General features: G+C 37.5%; 1 protein-coding gene across 1 annotated transcript in view; it reads left to right on the top strand.

Moving 5' to 3' along the window:
* Positions 1-980: 980 nt before the first annotated feature.
* The window catches only part of TMEM108 (transmembrane protein 108), a 243,682-nt gene continuing 223,681 nt past the window's right edge, over positions 981-20,981 (top strand). Inside the window, exon 1 of the mRNA XM_033051959.2 lies at positions 981-1,047. The gene's annotated coding sequence lies outside the window, so the exon portion shown is untranslated. The remainder of the gene's footprint in view (positions 1,048-20,981) is intronic.

A 20,981-nucleotide genomic window follows, 5' to 3' on the forward strand; every position in this document is an offset into this window, starting at 1 on the left:
GTTCAAAAGCCTCTTTGAAGTGACCTTCATTTGTCATAAATCTGAATTGAGTTTTAACCGAAAATTACACAATGAGTTATAATCCTAGAAAGAAGGGCTCTTGAACATCTATTTTATCATCACTGAATCATCACTGAACTGAGAAGGACATACCAGATTTTGCAGTCTCATGGTCATTTTATTCCAGGCCAGCTGGATTAATGTTCCTCACAAGGTGAGGCACAGCTAATCTTTTTCACCAGAGAAGTGGGGTGAAAGAAAAGGAACTATCCAAACCAACAACAAAACAGAGACACAGTAATGACAATCAATTGCTTTTGCCATGCTCTTTATTGCTTCAGCCTAGAGCCAGAAAACAACAGTGGTGCATAGCAAGGGATGAATATAGAGAAATATGCCGAAACGTGCACCTAATAATTTACAGGATCACTTATGAGTGCTCTTTACAAAATCTTCTTGTGTTAGTGGGTATGTGGAGTTCAATAGGACCCAAGTGAAATTTCATGAGTACTTTGTGCAGTACATGCTGCACTGTTCATCCCCAGAACATCTGCCTTCTTGGCAGAGCTGAGAGTCCCAATAACTTACCTTGTTTGGGATTTGCAAATTAGGCATCCTAAATCTGAACAAAATATTCTTTGAAAACACATGGAAATGGCACTGCTAATATTAAAGTTTGGTACCTGAGTGAGTTCTTTAGCCAGTGCTTTTTTAGCCTGGAGCAATGAGATCCTGCATCTTTGTTTCCCAGAAGGTTGCCTTGACCAAGGGATTATTGGTAGGACTGGGTTCAGGCTTCCTGCAGCTGTCTGGGGAGAACTAGTATGTCATACAGCAGAGAGTGCATGCTTTGTGGGACAATACTGAACTGTAGGAATCATGATTCTCTAAGTCAGTGATTATGATTCCTCTTCTCTTCCAGCAAGCTAAAAAAACGTATTCTGTTTCCAGATGTACTCAGCTATACCCAGATGAGGATGAAATGAGCTCTTACTTCATTTTAGATGCCTGATTCTGGGAAGCACCAGAGATCTCAAGAGTGATCAGGTATAAATCATAGTTATTCTTCATCATTCCTTTAGGTAATTGTCTCTGTCGTTCTGTATTCTGTCTGTGGTCAAGTGTGACCGTCCTTGTAGTCTCTAAAGAAATCAGAGTGCACTGTCAGGGCAAGAGACTTAAAATTTGGTGTGATAGTGCTAGAAGATGTCATATTTAACTGTCTTTCTAGAATAGTCTTTATTCAGTGATGCAAATGGTTGCAGTTCACTAAGGTACCAATTTAGCAGTGTCCTTAATCATGCCTAATCTGTAATCATGTCAGTATTTACTTTGAAATCCAAGGGGCTAAATCCTTCTTGGCATTTTTTCTTGCAGTTGGTGTCATCGTTATCTTCAAGCACAAGCAATTTTGCTTTTAGGAGTCATAAGGACAACCACAGAGATTTTTTTTCTGACTTGATCAAATGCAAAAGAAATTGTGTTGAAATCCTGTGATAATTTTCTTCAGAAATTCCTGCATTATTAGGATAGGGTAGAAGTACCAGCAGAGGCATGGCTTGTGGGACGTTGAATCCCATCTTTAAGAAAATAAATACTAGAAAGCTTCCCAGAAGTTCTTAGTGCATTTGAAACTCTGATTTCAGATCTGAATGGGTCCCAACAAAGGATTATATGCTCTGAATTTCCAGAGGCAGGTCCTTTTCATCTAGCTGAAAGCTAAATACTAAGTTCCTTTAATTTTCAATTGATGCCCCCCAATTTTAATTATGTAGTTTGAAGTGCTTATTACAGGGGTGCTGCTATATTTTATTATGTGTACTGCTAAACAGGATACGATTTCAAGAAATTAATTGGATAGTGTGGAAATTGCTGAAATGAATTGAGAATGTTAGGTACTTTCCATGGAGTTCATGTTACTAGATAGAAAATGTAGTTGTGTGCTACATTAGTCTGCATTTATGAGCTGAAACTTGCAACTGCATGATATTGAATTTTATTTCTAAACCATTATGTGGCATATTTTTGAGTCAGTTTATGTAGTTTCCTTAAAATTTTTTCATGCTACTGGGGAAGCAGTTCTTTTTAGTACTTCATTTTCTATTGTGTTTAAATTCTCTATATGAGACACGTATTGAAACCAAATTACGTTTCTCTTTTTATAACTGCAGCAGATTCTGAAGATCCTGAGGCTATACCTGACTGGCATACAGAAAGATTAGATAACCATTGCATAATAGGAGTGGCTGGAGGACACTGGAGCTGCAAATTCTCTTTCAAACATAAGGAATTTTAAAAATGTGGCTCAAATGAAGAAGAATTTTGGGGTCTGATAAATATTAAATTAAGTTACAGCTTATGCCTTGTAGACTTCAAAAGAAAGGATATACCACATAATTATTACTTCATTGCTGAGAAGTTTTTTTCCCAATTGTTCTCTACAAACTTTTTTTCTCCCTTCCAGTCTTCATTCCCATATCACCTTTCACCATCTTTCAGTACATGCCAAAGGAGTAGACAGACAACCAGACACTAGCAGGGCCTCTTCACTCCTGATATTCAAGTACAAGTGCTGCAATGGCCAGACATTTCACTCTCTTAGGTATTGCTCTGCACTACAAGTCTGACTTGATGCCCCCAGATCCTAATTTACAGTAATTTCACGACTATAAGGCGCACCCTTTTGACTAAATTTTTCTCCCGAAACCGGAAGTGCACCTTATAGTCCGGTGCGCCTTATCTGATGGACAAAGTGGCAAAATTTGCCAACCCAGAAGTGCGAGCCGCGAGGGGGAGTGGCCCCACAGCAGAACTGGGCTGTGAGGGGAGAGGTGTCCCGCGGGGCTGTGCCTGGCTGTGAGGGGGAGTGGCCCTGTGGGGCTGTGCCTGGCTGTGAGGGGGAGTGGCCCTGTGGGGCTGTGCCAGGCTGTGAGTGGGGAGTGGCCCCGCAGCAGCGTCAGGATGTGAGGGGAGAGGGGCTCCGCGGGGGGGGCCTGCTGGCTTTAGGGTGGCTGCCCCGCGGGGTGGGAAAGCCGCTGGAATCAGGGCAGTGGCGGCGCGGGGCGAGCCCGCCAGCATCGGGACACCCGGAGCACCAGGGAACTCCCGGAGCAGTGGGGCTCCGGGGACACTGCACGGAGTGGCAGCAGGCATTCCCTGGCCCTGGGGACGCTACATGGAGCAGCAGCGGGTGTTCCCCAGCCCCGGGGACGCTGCACAGAGCGGCAGCGGGTCTTTTCTGGCCCCGGGGACGCCGCACAGAGCGGCGGCGGGCGTTCCCTGGCCCCGGGGACGCTGCAAGGAGCGGCAGCGGGTCTTTTCCGGCCCCGGGGACGCCGCACAGAGCGGCGGCAGGCTTTCTCCGGCGGCGGGCTTTCTCCGGAGCGGGCTTTCTCTGGAGCAGCGGATACAGGCAGGTCCAGGGGCCAATGGCTGCCGGGTTGCAGCGGGGCCTTGGCCAGCAACCGCGCGGGGGGAGCTGGGGGCGGAGCCTTGCTGCAAAAAAAAAAAAAAAGTGCGCCTTATAGTCCAGTGCACCTTATCTGATCTGCAAAGTTGCAAAATTTGTCGACTCCTGGGGGGTGCGCCTTATAGTCCGATGCGCCTTATGGTCATGAAATTACTGTAGTCTTCTGTCTCTTTAAAGAAAAAAAACAAAACAAGAAAACCCACAAAAAACCTCCAACAACTGCTGTTTGAAGAGACATCACATATGATAAAGGAAGGGGAAAAATATGTGAGGTATCTTTTTGGCTTGGGGTCAACATAGATGAAAGTATGTTCTGGCAACCAGAAGACTGCAGTCTCTCTCATCAATATCTCTGTGGTAGGAAGCAGAGCACAGGTGTTTCAAATCATGGAGAAAAGACAAAGTGCTTGGTGTGAGATACAATCTTTAATACCTGCTGGTATCTCAAACAGTTTTTGAAACAGTTTTAGAAAACAGTTTTTGCAGTCATGAGGGCTAAACTACTTTTGAAAAGTTTCTGCTCTGCACAAAGAAAGCAAGTAGTAATGAGAAGAGAGACCTCACTCCCCAGGGCAGTTTCTAAGAACAAACAAAGCAGACTTTTTCTATGTGTTTTAAAGACCTTTTAAGATCCTTTTAAAGACCCTTAAAGACCATTATGAATTGAAAGGGAAAGCCAGCTATAAAACATATTTTCAATGTATTTATAAACAGCAAAATATCACTTCATTCTCAAGCACAGTAAATATTGCCATTAAATACATAGCTCAGATTAAATACTTAGCTCAGACCTGTCAAAAATATACTAACTTTGAGTCAGAAGAATATTTCCCACTATGTCTTCTAAACAATTTTAAAATTCTGTCTGGAAATGAGACTAGTCTTCAAAACAGTAACCCTACCTAGCTTTAAATTGTTAAATGTCAGAGCTGAGCTTATGTTCACAACGAAGCTAAATGATGAACAGCACCAATTGAATGACCTTTATTGAGTAAACAATTTGTTGCAGTCTCTGGTGAAGCCTTTCCATTGACAGACATGCCTTTAGATTAGAGGATACGTTAGAATAAACTGTACTGATAGCTAACAGTAAAGGAAACATTCAAAATACTACTTTATTTCCCTATCCTCCCTAAAGCCTGTCACTTCATTCTCAAGTACCTCCTAGAGAAATGCCCAAGGCTGCTTGAAATGTACAGAGATTTCTTTGAAAATTAATCTGCATGGAAAAGAAATTGAGAGCAAGGGCAACCTTCTTGCTATACACAGGTGATGGAAGAAAATAACTGTAATTTTTGGGTTAAGGGCCATCTTTTATCAGGGAGTCAGGTAAAAAGGAGCTTTTTCTTTCCTCTACAGCACCTGAACAGCTTGGAAATTAACTGGGCCCAAGTGAAGTACCTTTGCTTTGATGTATCCTGGCAGAGCTTCCTCAGGGAATCAGAAGTACTGAGGTGGGGCATTCATATGAGCAAACTCACGTGCTTGGTTTCAGAACCAAATGTCTATAAATGCCTTCTCCTGGCAATGCGTTTTTTGGAATTGTATTCCAGGGTCCGTTCCCTGCAGAATGTGCTATGGAAATAAGGCCATGCCTCTGTTCTCTTATTGTTGCTGTTTAAAGGCATGATATTAACACAGAGTAATGTCACAGAATTACAGAATATGCTGAGTTGGAAGGAAACCACAAGGTTCATTGAGTCCAAGTCATGGCTCTGCACAGGACCATCCCCAAGAGTCACATCATATGCCTGAGAGCATTGTCACTTTTTGAACTCTGTGAGGATTGGTGCTGTGACCACTTCCCTGGGGAGCCTGTTCCAGTGCCCAACCACCCTCTGAGTGAGGAACCTTTTCCAATGTTTAACCTAAACCTCCTCTGACTCAGCTTCAGGCCATTCTCTCGGGTCCTGTCACTGGTAAACAGAGAGATCAGTGCCTGACTCTTCTCCTCCCCTCAGGAGGAAGTTGTAACTGCAATGAGGTCTCCCCTCAGTCTCCTCCTGGCTGAACAGATGAAGTGACCTCAGCCACTCCTCACCAGGCTTCCCTTCCAGACCCTTCACCATCCTTGTTGCCCTCCTCTGGACACTCTCTAATAGTTCAATGTCTTCTTTACATTGTGGCTCGCAAAACTGTCCCCAGCACTTGAGGTGAGGCTGCCCCAGTGCAGAGCAGAGCGGGACAATCCCCTCCCTTGCCCAGCTGGTGATGCTGTCCCTGATGGCCCCCGGACAGGGTTGGCTCTCCTGGCTGCCAGGGCACTGCTGACTCACATTCAACTTGTCGTCAACCAGGACCTACCCTGGAGAGGATGCTGCAGTGTTTGGATACATATTTTCAAAGGCCGGTGTGTGCCTTTGGTTAGTCTGAAACATAGAATGCTGCTTAAGTGGTTGTGGTTTGTTTTTTTGAGCATAGGCAAATACATGTTCCATATGAAGTGTCTTCTTAGGCACCAGGCACTTTTAGAAGGGTGTGAAAGCAGAATACCAGCCTAAGCATGCAGCTCATAGAGAAATGTTGAGAGCACAGATGGGTTGCAGTGCCTGAAGCCCACAGGGAATGAGCAACAGAGATGAGCATGTGTTTTCTTCGATGATGGTTGGGTAGAGACCGTGTTTGGTAGTGGGTTCTGATTTTGTACTTCAGTGCAGTCATGAATTTTCATGAGGTTCAAGAAGATACCTTTAGAGTTAGTTAATCACACTGTAGGGAAATTTTGCTGAATGCATGAGTATCTTGGTCTCTTATAGCATGTTGTCATTAAGGGAGAAGAATTGGGGTCTTCTTTTGTCAGTTATTTAAAACAAACTGGTGAAAAACAAGTGTGGTAAGCAATCAGGTCCATGCTAAAAAGTTCCCTCCCCAGTTCTGTGCTAATTAATGAGGAACTAACTTAAGTCTGTGACAAATTCAACTAAGAAAGTAGTCAGTCTTTCTGTGTGGTAAATAAATTATTTGTCAACTTATATCAGTAAGTTTATCAAGTAAAAACAATTTATCTATGCATGTTCATGCTTCTGATATGAATTCATCTGTTTGTCTCCTTTTATATGTTTGCTTCTCATTAGTTGTCACATGCATAATTTATGATCTAGTTTTTCAAGGCATAGATTTCTGTACATTGGTTCCTGTATATCTTTTTGTAAAGTTTTGCTGTAGAAAACTTAAAAACTAAGAGGATCTATCATAATAATGGATTAATCTGTTCAGAGTGACTGAAAGAAGCAGCATATATCCCCTGCAAACTGGTATTGTCTCTTTGCAGGGTTCCAGCTATGTGGAAAGGACATGAAATTGTTTGATTGATTTTTCTAGTAAGTGATGCATGTATTTTTGGTTACCTGAGACATCTAGAGTTCATCTAAAACAAGCTGTGCAAGGTTTGGTGTATTTGGTAGGGTACTTGTCAGTGTTTAAGGTCGTGTGGCAGGAGCTCTCGGAACAGCTGAAATATTACAGGAGGTCAAAAGGATGGGAAGAGTAGGAGGCTGCAGGGAAGCAAACGTGGAAGTAGGAGCCTGCCCCAGGGCAACATGTTTGGATGTAAGGGGGGAGGTGAGAAGTGGATATTAACAGAACTTCAAGCAGCTACACTTCCATATGGTTAAACAGCTGTGTGCTTGCTGCTCTCAGAAACATGTTTTGCTATTACAGCTTAGAGCTAATTCATTCAGAGACACACTCCAGACCATAGCATAATTAAGCAGAGCCTTGGTTTATATCTGGGTTATGATATTGTAATTAAATACAAGGTAAAATAGTAAAAAGACCTCTAGGTCACTTAGGAATCTAACTTACTTTTTCATCAGATTTCTTAGAACAATGTTGAATTGGTCTTAAACTCTGTTTAAACCCCTGTAAAAATGGGGCCTAAATACCATGTGTACCAAGTGTCGAATGTACAACCATAATTATTTATTTTAGATAATCTTAGTGTTTGTTAGGAAATTTAGAAAATGAGAAATATTGTTGCACTTTTTCTTTAAATCACTTAGACTGGCTTATGAGAGTGAAGAGTAAGCAATGGTATTGGCAGAACAAAATAGGAATTTTGCTAACAATGTGAAGGAGAAACCAAAGGTGAAAGAAACTGAGTGCACTGAAGAATTATTTTTCTTATTACATGATTCTTTCCTAGACCCATAACACCTCTGAGCAGATTATTCTATTCTTGATTTTTTGTATCCTAAAAGTCTACAGACTGTGGATCCTTGCATTTTGAATCTTCACTAATGTCTGTTGTAAATACCATGTTTGCATTGATGAAAGAAATTATTTTTGGGGGAGAGTTAAATTTTTTATTCAGTTCCTCTTGCTTAACTTTTTTATAATCCTTTAGGTGAGCATTTAAGATTAATACATATTAAACAGAATTGAAATATTGAATAAATTTGTAAGATTTTAGGCAGGTAGCAAAGTCTTAAACGTAGTTGAGATGTTTGCTGACACATCTTCACTAGGTGACAAAATATGCTGTATAACAAAGCTGTAAAGAATGGTGAGGTTACATAATATTTGGATTTGAGTCATTCTCTGGACTTTTGGTCCTGAGATAAAATACATCCACTTCAGATGTAATTTCAACAGCTCTTGTTTTTCTCCATTTGTAAGTAATGCAAATATTACTGAAGCATCCGTGTACAGACATCAGTAAGTGTCACTCATCCATGTCTTTTCTGCAAAGCTGGTGAAGTTAACAGGTCTGGCAATCCACAACCTTCACTCCTTAAACCTTCACTCCTTAAACCTTCCTACTTCTTCCTGTAGAAGTAATTCCTGCAGACCCAGATTAGCCCAAAATCAGTGAAGACAGAACAGAACCCAAACAGTTCCAAAAATGACATGTCATCTTGAGGTGAGGCTGTGACAGGAAAGGACTTTCTACAGTTTATGTTTCCATTTCTGCAGAGAAAAAGCTCAGCCTGGATGCAAATACTCTTTTACATATTCTGTGGGATGAATGAGAATTGTAGTATAGTATCACACATAGCACCATTTTCATCTCATTTCATAATTTTGTAGAAGACTGCATACTTTATTTGTCCACTTCTTTCAAGAAAAGCTGTGTTAAAATTCTTGAATTGTGGTAGTTCAATGTCCATATTACTTATCCATATTTTGACTCAAACCCCCTGAGCTTTATGGAAAAATCAGTACTGCATTCCATTTTTAAACCACCTATTCATGCAGCCCCATATCCAAAAGAAGTCAGCCCTTAAAGAAGTGACTCCTAAGTGTTCCACTGAAATACATACCCACTTTGCAATCAGATGTGTGTTTCTTAACAAAGCAGATTTAAAAACTTAAAGGTGCTTGTGAAAAACTCTAGAACTTTTCACAAAAACATAAAGAATCACTAGAAACATCACTGAACATAGTAAAAGGTGTAAACAGTGAGCTGTGTTTCCTTGAAAACAGAACTAAAAACTTCTCTGCTAAGAAAACCTTCAAAAAGAAAAAGTAGGACTATTTCAATTGCACAGTTCACGTCATAAATTTTGTAAAGAAAGTGTAATCCTGTGTTAATGCAGCTTCTTTAATTTGACTGTACAAAGTTGGGTTTTAGCCAAAAAACCTCTTCAGGAGTTTTAATATCTCTCTGAATACTCTGGAAGAAGAGTGAGATTCTACTATCTAGGAGAATTTTATTTATTTATTTTTTTAATCTCGGTGTCCAGTGACATGATTGTAAATTCTGTAAGGTATTTTCTCTTCATGGATACTGAATGTTGAAAAGGGGGGTGGTTTTTGAGAAGGTGGCATGGGCATCAAAGTTAGCAAACACTAAATGAAGGCAGAGGACAAAATGGCATGAAAGGAGAAAAGTATAAAATAAATGAGATAAAGAAGGATATAGATGAGCATTCAGTTTCAGAAAGTCAGAAGAATGTATCTGACAGACCACAAAAGCAAGTGCAAGGGGCAGAGTTGATTGGAAAAGAATTTGCTACATTGCACATTTTCATCAGAACCAAGCTTTGCACTTAGTTGCCCAAGCCTTCAACTTCTCAGGTACACTGGTTCCATCAAATGGAGCTGAATTGATCCCATCTTTCTTTTACTTGGTACCAATCATAAGACAAGAAAATGAAGCAATTCCTAGGGCCCAGCAGGCTATGAAATGAATTTTGAATAGTGCAGATACTTTTACACCACCAAATGAAATTTATCAGCTTAGTTACTATGCCAATTAGCTATAAATAGATCTTGTCATTAGATAACACAACAACTGTATATTTGATATTATTTACTTTACATCTTCTGATGGCAAACACTGCTACATTGTAGTGCCAGATTGACTTTTATAAAGGGATTTCTAGCTGATGTAAAATACCATTATTCCACTGGCTTAAATCCATCCAAGTCTCGGTTTAGGTTGGGTGTTTGGCCACAGTGTTTGATAGCTGATGCCAAGAAGGGTAACAGTAATGCAGCAGAAAAAGAAATGTGAGTGATGAGAGATCTTCATTCTACAAAACGCTTATCTGATTTCTGGGTGAAAAAGTTATGATATGATAGGTGCAAGCTCCTGTCTTACTGAGCAACTCATTTACTTTTATGTAGGCTGACCACAGAGTCCTGTAAACAGAACATATGACTGCATACCTTAATTCTAGCAAGGGAAAAAAACTTTCACATACTCATTTGCTTTGCTTTGCATCAAGGAATGGCAATTAATTTAATTGTCCAGTGAATGAGAACAACAATCTGCTGGCTTGTTTTGTAGTTTTGATCATTTCACAATGTTCAATTACTCCATTTCCCATTCTACAGTAAAGGAGATGTGTTAATTTAATACAGATATATTATTTGAACTTGTTATTTTGGGTCCATAACAACTCAATAAAAACATATCATTTTTTCCCAAAGTTTATAGTAAATTGGAATTTGGTATTTGTATGATTTCTACATAGTATCAAAAGGCTTTTGATAATTTGAGCAGAAATTGGCTATAAATTTCTCCAGACATTCCTGAGGTTTGAATCAAATCCTTCTCAGATAGGATCTATGAACTATCACTGATCATACAAGAATTAACAGACTGAAATAAACTAAACTGCTGCAAAGTATATCAGACTTGCACTGAGTGTCCTGGGTTACTACATTGGCTAAGAAGAATGGCTCAAAGTCCTCAAATTACATGAATAGTTAGAACTTTTTTTCACTGATGAAGTAGGTAAAAATGCAGTTTTCTGATTTACACTGACTTTTAAAATTAATGGTAGTCCTACAGAGCCAAGTGCTAGCATTTAAAAAAAGAAAACTCAAGCCCAAGATGCAACATGTATTTGAGGTTTCCTCTTTACAAATTTAAAATTGTGTTTGACCACAGTCAAGTACAGTGTGATTTTAAACCTTTCTAATTTTACTTATGAAATACTTCCATAGATTCTAATTTATATTTCTGATTAACCATATCAGAGTTTTGACAATTGCATTTTTCCCCTGCTGATTTTATGCCTTTTGAAAACTGTTTCCCTCCATCATCTGTATGGAACAAAAGCAATCTCTGGGGCTGATTGTCATAACACTTTATTTCCATATTTTTAAACTGTGCAAAAGGAAAGACTCCAGCTACATAAAGCTTTCCAGAGCAAGGTGACTCAGTGAACATATTCACTAGTAAGCATTTAACAGAAGGTACAAGGGCACTCTTATACTTTGGGCTTATACAGGCTCGTAACTCCCCAGCAGGCAGGAATAGTTGAAGTATAGAACTGTTAGTAGTGTCTAAAATGAAACAAATGCAGTAAGCCTTTGAAGGAAAAAGGTCTAATTTTACTGTTTTTTAAAGTCAGCAAAGAAGATCCCAACCTAGTGTTTTAGACAGCTGTCACCTCCTTAAATAGCATACAACAGTGAATAATGCAAAATTAAAAGCAGTTTTGTTTAAAGGCAAAATCAAAAAAACCTGTGGCCCATGAACTGTTCTGCAGCCCTCTGTATGTTCTAAGGTGAAATGATCCTTGCTGATGCTATATTCAAATGGAAAAGTAATTTGAGTGGTTCACAGAATAACAGATTTGTAGTGTTGTTTATCAGAAGACGTTGAAAGACTTTGGAGAATGTTCACAACTCTTACAATTAGGCATCTTCAGTTTGAATACTTTGCTGTGAAAGTTGTGGCACTGTATACTGAGAAATATGTGAATGCCAGACAACTTTTATTGAAATAAAAATTCTTATACATTCCATCATGATGCATCTTTTTGCAAATTTTAAAATTAATATGCTGCATGTACTGAAGAAGTGTGTTTAGATATGATAGATAGTGATATTTCACTACACAGTGTTTTTGTTACTATAGTGTAATCTAATGCTTAAAATAATATTTTCTAAATAAGGAAAAGGCCACTATGTTATATATGTCTCCTTGATATGTGGGTATGAAGTATTTTAATAAAGTACCTTTCTAATTAAAGAAAGGAGAAATATCAACTTTAAAATATTTTAAAATTTGAAATCCTTTTCAATAGTGGTATAAATTAGATGGAGTGGCAACCATTTGATTGTAGTGCCTTCAGTTTTCTTAAAAATAATTTGAGGAGGGAGCCTTAAATATACGTAGAGCACAGGAGAGAGAAATTAAACCCTTTTCAGTGCCTTTTCAGTAAGTTAAGTGCTGCTAATGCAGTTCATTCAGCATCCCTATGGAATTCCAGCAGCGAGGCCTTGACCCTTGACTGGGATATGATAGTTGTATCCCAGCTGTATCAGATTTCTGTATCTATGAAGAATCCTTTTAAGGCATTGATGTACACCTGAGTGTTTTTTAATCACAGTTTGTCATCTGTTCTATTTGTTTTAGAAGACCACAAGTATCTAATTATATAAAACTAGACTTAATATGGTTCACAAAGATAGGGAAAACTGAAGAAAAGGTTGATACCACAAAAATTGCCCTTTTAACAAAACCAGGTCAGCATCAAACCGAGTTTTTAATGTTGTTTCAGGAAATAATGAAATTAAAATAATGCTGTTCTTGATTTTAGGCTCACCATTAATAACATTGCTTTTTCTCCTTGTAGAAAGAGGGGGCGGGGAAGAGATCATTCTTTCTTATCATACTCTCTCTTCGTCATGATAAGTAGGCAATTGCACCTGCAGGCAGATAAAATCTACCATCTGTAACTAAGACCAGAGTTGCACATCTCTTCTTTGAAGGAAAACATTGAGCACTTTGCCATATGCCTACAAAAATGCTTTCTTTTAGCTTTACTTTCTTGTGCTCTGGCACTTCAGCCAGATGTCTTGTTTATCTATACTGGCTTATTATGTCCTTGTGAAAAAGGTTTTCAAATAGTGTAAGTAATGTGTACTCATCAATAAGCTACAATATGTAAGCTTAAAGAAACTTGAATTACCTTGGTTCAACACCACAGCTTGTACAGAAGATATAATTATTTGCAGGAGATGGAGTCAGTATCTTCCCCATTTAGAAAGAAGCATTTAAGAAATCACTTGCCTTGTGTTTATTGTGTGACATTAAATGCTAGGAAAAGCTACTATAGACCTTTCAGATCCACATACTCAGATAGAAAAATATGTTTGAGAAACCAGGTTTTAATAGTAGGAGTGCTGCTATGCTATGAGTCTCATTTTGTTGAGAACTGCACACAGAAAGGAAAAATCATGCTTTTAGCCTATAAATTAAAACTTAAATACAATTCTGTGTATTATAAAATGGGTGTAAATGAAGATCAAAAAGGGAGGAGAAGGATTCAATGGGCTGCTTTGCTCAATCTGATAGCCCATTGTGTTAGCACACAGTACAGCAAAGAGAGATATAAAAATAACAGGGCAGCTATGCAGATGTTAAAGTTAATGTATGCCCAAAGTATCACAGACAAGAGGAAGGAAAACCATTGGGCAGCCATTGAAAGGATGCAAAGAAACAGCAGTAAAATATGAACTTGGAAAATTGATTTTTTCAGCAGCTTTCTGGATATGTATAACCAGAGGCAGCTTGCACTGATCAGGACCAACAGAAAGGAGGTTGCAATATTACAAGGTAATGAGATGCAGATCCTATGGTTTGATAGCATGCACAGAATCTTTGAGGTGGAGTGGAAATTTCTAACTTGATTGAGATTCAGATGCAATGTGGGTGTGTGGATTTTAGAGAGAAGACTAACTCTGAAGTAGTGATTGGCTGCTGTAATGAATAGTGATAAGAGAGATTGGGTGGTTGGCAAAGGAAACAGAAGGGAAAGATTGAAAGAAAATGTAAGAAAGTCAGTTGTACTCATGTTGCTGACTCTCTGAGACAGAAGGAGACAGTTGAGTGATTCAGTTTAACTTGTAGTAGTGAATCTTACTGGGTGAATACATGGTTGTCCAATGTATTCTTAAACAAACTCCAAAATTGTGGCTTCTGCAACTTACCTACTTCTGCTACTTGCCTATCTTTTATTGATTCACTACCTTTATCGCTAAAATATTGTTTCCAATGCCTAATTGGAATTGATTTTGCTGCAGGTTGTGGGGCTCCTTCAGCCTTTTTTGCCTTATTAACTGTCTTTCATACTTCTCCTGCAAAAATAGTAGTCACTTCACTTAATTGTTCAGTCACCGATGGAGATAGGATTTTGAGCTGGGTATATATTGAATCCAATATTGGTTCTCAAGTTACTGAGGTTCAGTTTCAGTTTATATTCACATTTCTTCTTTCCCTTCTGAGGGCTGAGAACACTGCCATTTCATATAGGATCATAGAATCAAGGAAATTATAAAACTTGTATTGAACTTTTGGATGATCTCCCTGGTTCAAACCCCAGTTCAAAACAATGCCAACCAAGATCAGGTTGCTTGCTAGCAGCTTTGTCCAGTCTTTAATATATCAAATAATGGAAATGTTGCAGCCTCTTTGAACATTTTCTTTTAGTATTTGACTGTCTTCATGGTAACAATTTTTTTCTCTACATGCTCCTATGAAGTCTTTGAAGACTAAGATGTGTCTACTTCAGTGTTCTCCAGTAGCTGATTTCTATTATTAGAAACAAATATTGAGGAGTATTTCTGCATAGTTCTTTTTAACCAATGCATTTCAAGAGCTGACTAGACAAAACATGTTCCTTCCCCAAGAGGTATCTGAACAAGCTAACATCCCTCATTCCCACCACTCAGGTTTGTTTTGAATGATTTTGCAAGAGGCCTGCATGGTCTTGATTTATCTGATTTGGATGATTTGGCTTCATGAGTAACTTTTCCAGAATAGATCCCCCTTCTTTTTCCTTTTTCCTGTTCATTCTTATGCTTTCAATGAGTTCATCCACATTCTGGGCTTCAGAGCAAATTCTTCATGTGCAGGCTAATGTCACCTTCTCTCTTTGCTCTCTTCTATCTTCCTAAAACAAACTGTGTTAAATGTGGGGCAACTGAATTACACATTTGCATCTCTTATTTAACACTCCTGGTCATCTGCCACCTGATTTCTACCACCTTGTGTTTTTTTCTTTAGTATACTGACATCTAAGTTGATCAGTGATTTGCAACGTTTCTTCCTTTTGTCCTTCTCCTTTCATCTTCAGCCATTTGCTCAGACAATATTTCTTCAGCCCAACTGGATCACAATAGAATTTTAAAAATTGAAAGAAAGCAACACTTTTCTCAAAGTAATGTGTAGAAAACAAACTGTTTCTAAGGAGCTGGTATTCTTCTGAAAGGACCTGTAAGCACTTCAAGTGCTGACTCTGTAATGTAAAGGAAGATTACAAAAGAAGTAAAGAGTAAGTGCATGGAAAGTCATGGTGAGAACTAGTATCTCATGTTCTGAAAGGATGATCACAAAGAATACAGCACTTTCAAGAATTTGTTACTCTATTAACTACACCCTGAATTTTAGATGAAGGGCTATAATCCTGTGAGATTGCAACATACAGGATGGATAAATTGAATTTACATATATTTATTTCCAAACATAACATAAGCAATATAACAGTTAATATGCACTATGCAGTAAGAATTGAACTAGAATTTTTATTATATAATTAAGGGTAAAAAACATGCCAAAGGAAGGAAAATAGCATAATTCCTAAGTTTAAAATTAATTCTAGTAGCAGGGGAAGTAGTTTAAATAAAAAAATGCTTACTTTACAAAGTATTCTTTTCTATGAATGCTAAATGTGAAGGTCAACTGACCTTGTGGTTTTGTTTTGTTAAACTTTGATTTTGTAGTGTAATGTGGGCTTTGTTGGCTCTGATACACAGGGTTCCTGTGATCAGAAAATATGATTATAGGAAAACAGAATTTGAGTATTGAAGGTTAATGACCTTAGTGTATTCAATTTCATGCTATCCAAAGACAATTACACTGAGTTTGTTATAAGGCTATTTTTAATAGCTGCTGGACATTTTCCATTTAAGAGAGCACTTCCTGTAATTACAAACAATGAGAAACCTAAATAACTTTAAGAAATTTAACTCTTTGTATTGTGTCTGGGTTCATTGCTGATTAAATCATCTGATTCCTAGTTGTCAAAGTTATGTGGAGCTTGTCAGGACACAAATCCCTGTGGGTGCAGTGAACAGGGTGCTGAGATGTCTCTCTTCTTGTTGAAGTCCACTAGGACCAAAAAGATTGGACAGGCCGGATGAATCTACTTCAGACTTTGTTCTCATCTTGACTAAGAAACTCTGGATGAAGTATTTAGTGAGTGTTTTTTGGCCATTACAGCACAAGGTGTCTGCTTTCTGCCTCACCTTTGCTTCTGCAAAGAAAGTGCTCTTCAGATAAGATTTTGGATTAACCTTCATTTTTTCTCTAATTCTAAACTATAATAACAGCAATATTATAGATAAATAATGACCTTATAGCTAATGTTGTTGAGTATATTCAGGAACCTTGGTGATGATACTAATTGAATGGCTCAAGGCAGCTGTCCAACGACTGTCAAGGCTAACTTCATCCTTGTCACTCCCCTTGACCTTCACATTCTTAGTGCTTTTCCTGATGGTCTTCTACTGAGTTTGACTATCCCATATTCCTGTACAGAGCAACTTATGAATATATATATATAATATATACCCTCCTAATTAGGCTTCACAATGGAAAAGCACTTTCTTCTATTAATAGTTTAAGAAAGATAATTTATTCTCCTTTAACTGCAGAAGTAGTCTTTTTACTCCTAGCTTCTTATTTGAATTTCTAGAAATATTTTCTCAACTGTTCAATATTAGTCACAAATCTTTCTTTTGAGTACCAATACCCATTAATCATAGATCTATGAATCTTCTAATTTAGCTATGAAGAACACAGTTGTGGCTTGTCCATCTATGCAGAATGCATGTCTTGTGACAGCATTGTTTCCTTACAGTCAGTCCTTCAGGCTCTCTACTGTTGTTCTTCCTCAAGTTTAATTTTATAAAAAGAATTCTGTAGCAGCAGCAAACTATTTTCTGAAGAATTCAGTAGATTGATAGAATCAGATCCTAATATAATACTTTAGTATTTCCTATAAAGAAACCATCCATGTCTTTCAATGTCTGCAACACCTACCAGATGGGGTTTTTTTGTATGTTACATATCATATCTCTTTTGATCTGACATCCTGATTGCTCATTTAGCTGTAACTGACAGTAAATTTTAACTGATATGTAAAAGTATCATTCTTGTTTTGTAATTGCTATTCCATTACCTTATTTGTGTGCAACAAATCTCTTTTTAGATATTAGTTATAGATACTATTTTCCCCCATGTATTTATAGATATGGAAATGTAGTTCAGATATTTTAGGGAAAAAGCAGATGGATTAGAAATTTAATGTGATGTACCTGTGTCATAAAAGGAGTTTATTGACTTTTGGCAAATACTTTTTTGCTTTCTGTCATTCCACTATATTCTTACACAATAACTAATGGAATAAAGGAAACACCAGGTTTGCATCACTGCTTGGATTTTTGGAGTGTTTTATATTTCAGCTTCACTTCTGTTCTCCCTCTTTCCATCTCTTCTTTCCAGTTTGGGGCAATATTTTGTCTTTATGGCCTAAAGATTGTATCTATGAGGCAGTAGCTTGGAAGGATGTAGTTCCTCACTCAACTATCCAGTTTTCACTCACATATTAATATATGTGACCCCTTTATGTTTCCTGTGAGCAACGGAATTAATTGCTTTGTTCCTAGTTGCGGAGTTGCATTAGTAAAAGACAGGATAGTTTTCCCTTTTTCTGTAAACTGTCAGGTAATAATTTGTATGTTCATTTCAGTTTCACTACAAAATGAATAATTTGATTTAAGATGCTTCACTCTTCTTATAGATTACCATAATTGTATGTAAGTACAATGTATGACTGTAACTGCATTGAGTTGGGAATTTGCAATGCTACTGAAACTGATCTGATGTCTGATAGTGATCCATAAATGCTGTATGCTCAATTATTTATATAAAACATTCTTTGTTTGATCAGTTTATTCCTTAGTTTAATTTCAGTCCTTCTAAGGGCAATTTTAAAAATGACAGTATTTACAGGCAGAATCCTGTGTTCTGGTTTCTGGTCCAACTTCAGACTTGATATAATTGCCTCATGGAATAGCAGTTTTCACTTACACAGTAGTTATGTTTGGGCAGTCTGCAGTTTTACAAATGCAGTGGATTCAAGGCCTTGTTTTTCAAGGAGTGTGGCAAATCGTCATTGGGTTGTAAATTTATGGTGAGTGCTACCATCAACGTCTTAGCTGCTTCACTGGTTGCCAATCTGCAGCAACAATGAAAAGGAGAAAATTAGACCTTAATGACAACGGTTAAATTAAAGTAGTCTATTAATTACAGTGGAAAAAACCCTCAGCTTTGTTAGTTGTCTCTTGTGGAGTGGAGGGGTCAATGCCATTTGTCATTTATGAGACTTATTACAAGCATGGAAAAATTAATCCTCTACGTCACTTTGGTTTATATTATATTTTAGGCTGACTGCTATTTTCCCCTTTAAATATTGTGAGTGCAAGCCCACTATTGCTTTGTTTCTGGAACTACATTCATCGCCACTTTGTTTCTTGAAAGGAAGATACAAAAGGACAGTAATTTCACGACTATAAGGCGCATTTCCGGGTGTTGGCAGATTTCCAAACTTTGTCCATATATAAGGCACACCAGTGTATAAGGAGCACTTTTTTTTTGCAGCGAGGATCCACGCGCAACAAAGTAACAGATTAGTAACAGAATCGTGCGATCATGGGGTTTACTGGCTTGGCTTGGGGCCGGGCGGCCCTGCTCAGCAATGCCACTGGGACCGGGCGGGCTGGGCTTGGCACTGCCCCGCCACCGCTAGGCAGGCTCGCACTTCCGGGTTGGCAAATTTCCGAACTTTGTCCATATATAAGGCGCTCCGGGGTATAGGGCACACTTCTGGGTTTGGTCCAAAATTTTAGTCAAAAGGGTGCGCCTTATACTCATGAAATTACTGTAGTTTTCCAGAAGCTTGTGACTTTCTGATTTTAATACTGATATTTGAAATTCAAATCTCTCTGAAAAAAAAACACAATAGGAAAATTTGTTTTCTACTTTCCTTTGATGAGTGCTCTAAAACAGACTTCGTTACTGAGTACTAAAACCAAAATTGTCTGAATAAACAAGCTAGTCTTCTAAGCAAGAATATATTTTGGAAATCAGTGCAACTTTGAAGACAATGGAGAAAAATTCAGTAAAACAAATTCTGACCATCTGCAGGTGAGATGAGAAAAGCAATAATGCATGTTTCACAGCGACCTTAGAAATGTAGTAGTCTGGATATGGACTATAGCTATGGCTCAAGTATTATATTGCAAAATTTAAGATATTAACATGAGCTAAATCTTTAATTTTGAATTCCTATTTCACTCACTATATAATTTATGGCTGCAGTAATTCAATTACAGAATAAATTAAACCTGTAATTTTTCTTACCATCTTTAGACAAGTCTTTGCAATTCTCCCAGTTTATGGAAATAAATTGCTTACAACAGACCATGAGATGAAATATAAGATACTTTTTCCCTTCTCATTTGTAGGTAGATTTTAGGCAGGACAACAACAGCTAATAACCTCATTTTCAGCAATATTTTGACTCATTTAATTTTTGAAAAGTTAGTTAAAAGCTTTAACTGTGCTTGGATCTAAGGAGCAATTATTTTTAAAATAGAGTGATTTAATATTAATAGTAAGATGCTTCTTTGCTTGAAGAAAAGCTCATGCAAGAAGAAACTATCATGAGTAAAATTAGATGGTATAAAGGACCATTTGTTTTCTTATTTTCAAATCAATTGGTGCACCTGGGGGCTTCCACAATGCAAATAATGGGGAATGTAAGAATTGTTACTTCTTTTGCTTTTAACTGAAAAAAATTATTTGATTCACATTCAGAAATGTCTTTGTAATATTTTTATTAATTAATGGTTGTTAGGAACTCATAGACTTAAAAGTATAAGATAAATCTAGTCACCATGTAATTACTTCAAAATAAGATTAGCAATAAAGACTTCATTAAAATTTTTGTAATATAAACCGATACAAAATATTTAGATATTTAAGAGCTCAGTCTCTAAAATTATTTAGATCTCACTTATAAAATTAGAGCTTTTAGCTTCTCTCTCTTTGAGATAAACTCTTCTTCAGTCTACTGTGAAATAAATCCCTGTAAATTGGAAAACTTGCAATTATTCTGTTGGAACTTGCTTGAATGCCATTAAAATATATAGAGGATAATTTTCTTTGTATCCCACTCACTTTTACCAGTAACTTTAATTTTAAATTGTAATTCCCTCTGTCTCCTAGTATGGACATCTCTTTACTTTGTGTGAAACATTATTCTGCGTATTTATTCTACTTATTCTGTGTACTCAGTGTTTATACAGGAAATAGCGTTAACAGAGGAAATTAGTGTGCATTAGCTATTGAATTTCAAATTCACCTGTTAACTTCCTCATCTAAACAGGGCTATAGAAGAACAAAACACCCATATTCAGGCTCATTTTAAAATAATCAATAGAGTCTTGCATCTCCTTCCTGTAACTCCATGAATTTTCACATAAATAAAGGCAAGGCTGGATACTCCCATTAAATCACCTCTGTTCATGCAAATGCTATTATTACAAAATTTTTGACCATTTTCACATACATTTCATGCCAAAAGGCGTATAAATATGCATCTGTATATGCCTTTATATGTACCTAAAATACTATCTATAACAAGATCTAATTGAAAACTTTATATCTGCTTCTGAATCTCAAGATGTAAAAAGACCTTCTACCTACTCATTGTTATGAAATCCATTTTACTCTATATGCATACATATCTGTTACTGAATTTTTTGGTGATGTTTTAATTTCAAAACTAACTTCACTTTTCTTCATTGTCCTACAAAGATGGTTGTAAGAAGAACAGGCTGGTCTAAAATACTATCAATGTCTAGCTGTTTAAAAATCCAGTAGGATTTTTAAATGCATTGTGTATCTTCAACCTAATCTCGTTTCTAGTGTGATCTGGATCACATTTTTTAGTAATCCATAACAAATTCTTCTTCAGCAATGTTT

This window comes from Catharus ustulatus, chromosome 1 (genome assembly GCF_009819885.2).
Source record: "Catharus ustulatus isolate bCatUst1 chromosome 1, bCatUst1.pri.v2, whole genome shotgun sequence".
Lineage (NCBI taxonomy): Eukaryota > Metazoa > Chordata > Aves > Passeriformes > Turdidae > Catharus > Catharus ustulatus.